Genomic DNA, 7151 nt, shown 5'->3' with positions numbered 1-7151 from the left:
CTCGGGCAAGTAACATACCGATGACAAAGGGAAAAACGTATGTTGTTATGCGGTCTAACCGATAAAAGATCTTCGTAGAATATGTAGGAGCCAATATGGGCATCCAGGTCCCGCTATTGGTTATTGACTGGAGACGTGTCTCGGTCATGTCTACATTGTTCTCGAACCGTAGGGTCCGCACGCTTAAGGTTTCGACGACAGTTATATTATGAGTTTATGAGTTTTGATGTACCAAAGGAGTTCGGAGTCCCGGATGAGATCAGGGACATGACGAGGAGTCTCGAAATGGTCGAGACGTAAAGATCGATATATTGGACGACTATATTCGGACATCGGAAAGGTTCCGAGTGATTCGGGTATTTTTCGGAGTACTGGGTAGTTACGGGAGAAGTAATGGGCCTTGATGGGCTTTAGTGGGAAGAGGAAAAAGGCTGCTGTGCCCCCCCTCCCCTCTAGTCCGAATTGGACTAGGGAAAAGGGGGCCGGCCACCTTTCCTACTCCTCCACTTCCTTCTCCCTTCCTCCCCTCTTGATGGACTCCTACTAGGACTTGGAGTCCTAATAGGACTCCCGTCCTGGCCGCACCAATAGCCTTGGCCGGCCTCCTCCTCCTCCATCCTTTATATATCGAGGCAGGGGGCACCCCATAGACACACAAGTTGATCATTGAGATCGTTCCTTAGCCGTGTGCGGTACCCCCTGCCACCATATTCCACCTCGATCATATCGTTGCAGTGCTTAGGCGAAGCCCTGCGTCGGTAGAACATCAAGATCATCACCACACCGTCGTGCTGACGGAACTCCTCCCCGAAGCTTTGCTGGATCGGAGCCCGGGGATTGTCATCGAGCTGTACGCGTGCTAAGAACTCGGAGGTGCCGGAGTAACGGTGCTTGGACCGATCGGATCGGGAAGACGTGCGACTACTTCCTCTACGTTGTGTCAACGCTTCCGCAGTCGGTCTACAAGGGTACGTAGATCAGACTCTCCCCCTCGTTTCTATGCATCACCATGATCTTGCGTGTGCGTAGGAATTTTTTTGAAATTACTACGTTCCCCTTCAGGCAGAAGATAGAAAGAGAATGAAAGTCATTCCCTATGCCTTGGCCATAGGTTCTATAAAGTATGTCATGTTGTATACCAGATCTATTGTATACCCTGCACTGATTTGGCAAGGGAGTACAATAGTGATCTAGGAGTAGATCACTGGACAACGATCAGAATTATCCTTAGTGAAATAAGGATATGTTTCTCGATTATGGACGTGACAAAAGGTTCGTCGTAAAGGGTTACGCCGATGCAAATTTTGACACTTATCTAGATGACTCTAAGTCTCGGTCTAGATACATATTGGAAGTCGGAGAAATTAGCTAGACTAGCTCCATGCAGAGCATTGTTGACATAGAAATTTGCAAAATACATGTGGATCTGAATGTGGCAGACCCATTGACTAAGATTCTCTCACAAGCAAAACATGATCACACCTTAGTACTCTTTGGGTGTTAATCACATAGCGATGTGAACTAGATTACTGAATCCAGTAAACCCTTTGGGTGTTGGTCACATGGCGATGTGAACTATGGGTGTTAATCACATGGTGATGTGAACTATTGCTGTTAAATCTCATGACGATGTGAACTAGATTATTGACTCTAGTGCAAGTGGGAGACTGAAGAAAATATGCCCTAGAGGCAATAATAAAGTTATTATTTATTTCCTTATTTCATGATAAATGTTTATTATTCATGCTAGAATTGTATTAACCGGAAACATAATACATGTGTGAATACATAGACAAATAGAGTGTCACTATTATGCCTCTACTTGACTAGCTCGTTAATCAAAGATGGTTATGTTTCCTAACCATGGACAAAGAGTTGTTATTTGATTAACGGGATCACATCATTAGATGAGTGATCTGATTGACATGACCCATTCCACTAGCTTAGCACCCGATCGTTTAGTATGTTGCTATTGCTTTCTTCATGACTTATACATGTTCCTATGACTATGAGATTATGTAACTCCCGTGTGCCGGAGGAACACTTTGTGTGCTACCAAACGTCACAACGTAACTGGGTGATTATAAAGGTGCTCTACAGGTGTCTCCAAAGGTACATGTTGGGTTGACATATTTCGAGATTAGGATTTGTCACTCCGATTGTCGGAGAGGTATCTCTGGGCCCTCTCGGTAATGCACATCACTTAAGCCTTGCAAGCAAGGCAACTAATGAGTTAGTTGCGAGATGATGTATTACAGAACGAGTAAAGAGACTTGCCGGTAACGAGATTGAACTAGGTATTGGATACCGACGATCGAATCTCGGGCAAGTAACATACCGATGACAAAGGGAACAACGTATGTTGTTATGCGGTTTGACCGATAAAGATCTTCGTAGAATATGTAGGAGCCAATATGGGCATCCAGGTCCCGCTATTGGTTATTGACCAGAGACGTGTCTCGGTCATGTCTACATTGTTCTTGAACCCGTAGGGTCCGCACGCTTAAGGTTTCGATGACAGTTATATTATGAGTTTTGATGTACCGAAGGAGTTCGGAGTCCCGGATGAGGTCGGGGACATGACGAGGAGTCTCTAAATGGTCGAGACGTAAAGATCGATATATTGGACGACTATATTAGGACATCAGAAAGGTTCCGAGTGATTCGGGTATTTTTCGGAGTACCGGAGAGTTACGGGAATTCGCCGCGAGAAGTATTGGGCCTTGATGGGCTTTAGTGGGAAGAGGAGAAAGGGCTTGCTGCGCCCCCCCCCTCCCCTCTAGTCCGAATTGGACTAGGGAAAAGGAGGTCGGCCACCTTTCCTTCTCCTCCACTTCCTTCTCCCTTCCTCCCCGCTTGGTGGACTCCTACTAGGACTTGGAGTCCTAGTAGGACTCCACATCCTGGCCGCGCCTAGCCTTGGCCGGCCTCCTCCTCCTCCATCCTTTATATACAGGGGCAGAGGGCACCTCATAGACACACAAGTTGATCTTCGTGATCGTTCCTTAGCCGTGTGCGGTGCCCCCTTCCACCATATTCCACCTCGGCCATATCGTTGCAGTGCTTAGGCGAAGCCCTGCGTCGGTAGAACATCATCATCGTCACCACGCCGTTGTGCTGACGAAACTCATCCCCGAAGCTTTGCTGGATCGGAGCCCGGGGAGCGTCATCGAGCTGTATGTGTGCTAAGAACTCAGAGGTGCCGGAGTAATGGTGCTTGGATCGGTCGGATCGGGAAGACGTACGACTACTTCCTCTATGTTGCGTCAGCGCTTCCCCAGTCGGTCTGCGTGGGTACGTAGACAACACTCTCCCCTCTCGTTGCTATGCTTCACCATGATCTTGCGTGTGCGTAGGAAATTTTTTGAAATTACTGCGTTCCCCAACACTTTTGCGACATCACCAATGTTGCAGAAGTTTCTCCCATAACATTAGCTATGTTGCAAAAAGGTGAAGATGAATTATTATGTTTGCAACAAAACCTGTGATAAAAAATTTGCAACAAAAACCTGAGTTGCAAAAAAGTTATGCAACAACACAAAACCCAAGTTGCAAAAAATTCTTTCTACAGAAATTTTCTGCAACAAGACCTATGTTGCAATGATGGAGGGCGCTGATACGCCAGATCTGACAGCCCGCGAGCTGGCCGAGCCAGAGGGACGCATAGCACGCCCCATCTGAATTTGAACTAAATATAGCTTTTGCAGATAATTCGTGTTCCTTATGAGGACCATATCTTAATGGACTTCTCAACCATACAGACTTAGCAAAGAACACATCACATACAAAGTACCTTGCCGATTTTGCCCCACAGCATGACACTTAAGTAACACACACATAGACAACATCTTGGTCATCGGCTCTGGATCCATATATGACAAAATGTGAAAGTAAGTTAGACATTGAGCATATTTGATCTATTATCATAACACCATCCTTTACGGAAGCAACAAACCATGCGTATTTAACTTTCATATATAACCATTATTTCTCCTAATTTCTTAAGCTTAATCATATCTTCGTTGATGCTATGCACCTTCAATGTAAACTAGTTAATTAGAAACCGTCAAAGTATCAATAAATAGGGTACACATTAACCTTGCAAAATGCATCTCCATCTATCACAATCTATAGATATAGTGTTACCATGACTTTGTGTAATCAAACAATAAAAGTAACCACAACAATGATATATTAAATATATAGAAAAAAATACATAATCGTGAAGCTCCCCATGCCCCCTACAACCCACGAATCACCTCAGGTCCTTGTAAGGCATAAAAATACACTCACAAAAATGAAAATGAAAATGAAAATAGAATTACTGAAAGCAGCCTTCAACATGTGGTGAGACCTTGTACCTCCTGCACAAAGAGGAGATGTAAATCTGAAAGAAGAAATGCCAAACACATTAGATGGCAAGAAAAGAAGTAAAAATAAGTGTATATTTCACATATACTATAGTAGCCTCAAACATTTTTATCCCTCAGAAATGGAGTAGAATATTAAATCCCATAGTGAAAAAAAGTAATGTATCAAAGCACATACTCCCTCCGTTCCAAAATAGATGATTCAACTTTGTACTAACTTTATTATAAAGTTAGATCATCTATTTTGGAATGGAGGGAGTATGTCCCAAGCTGATGCAGCTGTGCACTATACTACTCATCCACATGCAAGCAGCGGCAACAAGCACACACGCCATCATCCGCGTTCCAACCAGCAGCAGTGGCATCTCCCGGGATTCATTGACTCGACTTTGCAGGATAAGTAGATTAGGCCTCCTGGATTCTGACTCACCCATGGTAAGCTCAAGTTGGATCCATAATAACCCCCTCATTTAAATAAGTATGTAAGAACATGAACTAGTTTCATTCTTGTAGGGGTGCAGATTACAACAGAGGCTACAAAAATGAAATATAAAGGGAACACCTAATATATTTTTTGCTGAGACAATTAGCAGACAAAATCTGAAGTAATAAGCAATAAGAATAATCAGGCATGCAGTACTTATATAAAAAAACATTTAGCAAGCTCGGAGGACTCATTGTACTACCCCAATAACAGCGAGTTGAGCTAAACCTGAAAGGTACACACATTGTGCATCCCTACTGACATAATTAATTCAATGAAAGCACATTACAAAGCCCATAAAAGTAAATATCATTGTCAAGCCCAAGCCTGGAGTGAAATTCGACAATTCAACTCCTCCTAAGAAGACAATTTATATCCGTGACACCAATCATATTACTTAAAAATACACAAATAATTTTAACAATGAGCGTTTTTGCCTATTCTCATAATTTCATATTTGTTTAAACCCACATATGATAGGTGCTAACTTCGATCTGTAAGAATTATTCCGACTCACCAACAGATCATCACCCTCAGGATCATCATCATATAGTTTTTCAATGCAACTCCTGTGTAGAGCTTTGCACAAGAAAAAACAAACAAACAATAGTTTATTAACTGAATAAAGAGTTAAATGCTTGTTTATCTTCAAGCGGCCACAGAATCATGTTACCTATCAGAGATGACTACATATATGAAGTTACTTGATCAAAAAAGAATACATATATGATGTTACTGAGCCGGTTGTTGAATGATAGCATGACGATATTCATGTACTGATCAATAGCTAGGAAGCAAGCAGTAAAAAATAAACAAATAATAGCTCAAGTTGTGGACTGCAAATTGCATTTTTGGGAGTAATTCATAGAAAAAGGATGGATATTTGCATCTGGTAACCATAGGTGAATGCTGAAACAAAGAACCTGGGAACTGTTTGTATTCAAGGCAGGAGGGTAGAAAACTTTTGCGCACCTTCTTTCATATGGATACCATCCAAGTTGTGATTATCATATGCTTTAACCCTTAGAAAGGCCTACAAAGGAGAACCAAAGAGACCATCACGTCACACATGAGTTCATAATAAACTGAATGATGTTACCTTGTTGAGAAAAGGTACCTTTACGTCTGTAGGGACATAATTATCCACAAACTAGTCCAACAACTTGACAGTTACTCATACATCTCTTCACCTACGAACAAGGAATTATGAATCAGAAACCCTATTATTTCAAATCTTCCGCAGAGAAATCACTACAGAATTACTTAGCACACAGTTCCGGAAGAACTAATAGGCACATTTTTGTAAATTTCTCGAGGGGTCATGGTCCTGCCGCTGCAAAAATCTTGCATGGTTTGCAAAAAACCAAAATAATCATCGTCGCTCATGTAAGGGCATGCCTGCAGTCATGAGGTAATCGAATATCAAGTTAGCAACCGCAGGCAAACACAAGGAGCAACCATGAGAATTTTGTATAATTCCTAGAGCATTTTTCTAAGTAAATACAAAATTAGGTCAGGATACAGGGACGGGCCAAAAATAGCTTACTTCGTCAGGTGAAACAAGCCTTTCATCTATCATTACAAGATCCACTTTTCTGTTAAAATTATGTTATATTTTTTCCCTGTTTCAAAAACATAATAGATGGTTTGCTAAAGATGATCAATAACGAATGAAGGAATGATGCATGATTTTAAGATAAATTCTTTCTGGGCATACCATCATGAAGTTAAAGTAATATGACGCAACACATACCATATCTACACCAGTTTAGAACCATGTTATGGTTCCTCCGTTCTCAATAAAATTACATGAAGAATCAATTACCTACAGAACTTACAATCTGATGCATGCGTGTTTTTAGTTTCCCACCAACGATGAACCGAAACATTTTATTAGATTGCAAAACTGAAGCATCTTCCGTCTACCGACTTCATCCATCAGGAGGAACAGAAATCCGAATACCATTATGCTCCTCCATCACGGAATCAGATCCACTATCTACGCGTCCAACCACAAGGAAACGTCATTTGGACTTGAGAAGTGCAGCTCTCTTATGAGACAGATAGAAGATCATAGAAAGAAAGAGATGCACGTACAGGTTGCGTTCATCGCGTAACAAAGATGTGGATCTGATGGTGCCCATGATACATACCATGAATGGAGGCCTGGTTCGTCGCCATTGGTTGGAGGCACAGAGCTCGCCACCAGCAGCGGCGGAGGATGAGGGCATGGAGCGGTGGAGGATGGGCGGGGAGGCGGGAGAGGCGGTGAAACAGGGGGCGGGGAGGCGGCAAAG

This window comes from Triticum aestivum, chromosome 3A (genome assembly GCF_018294505.1).
Source record: "Triticum aestivum cultivar Chinese Spring chromosome 3A, IWGSC CS RefSeq v2.1, whole genome shotgun sequence".
NCBI lineage: Eukaryota > Viridiplantae > Streptophyta > Magnoliopsida > Poales > Poaceae > Triticum > Triticum aestivum.
Note: the sequence above shows the minus strand (reverse complement) of the source record.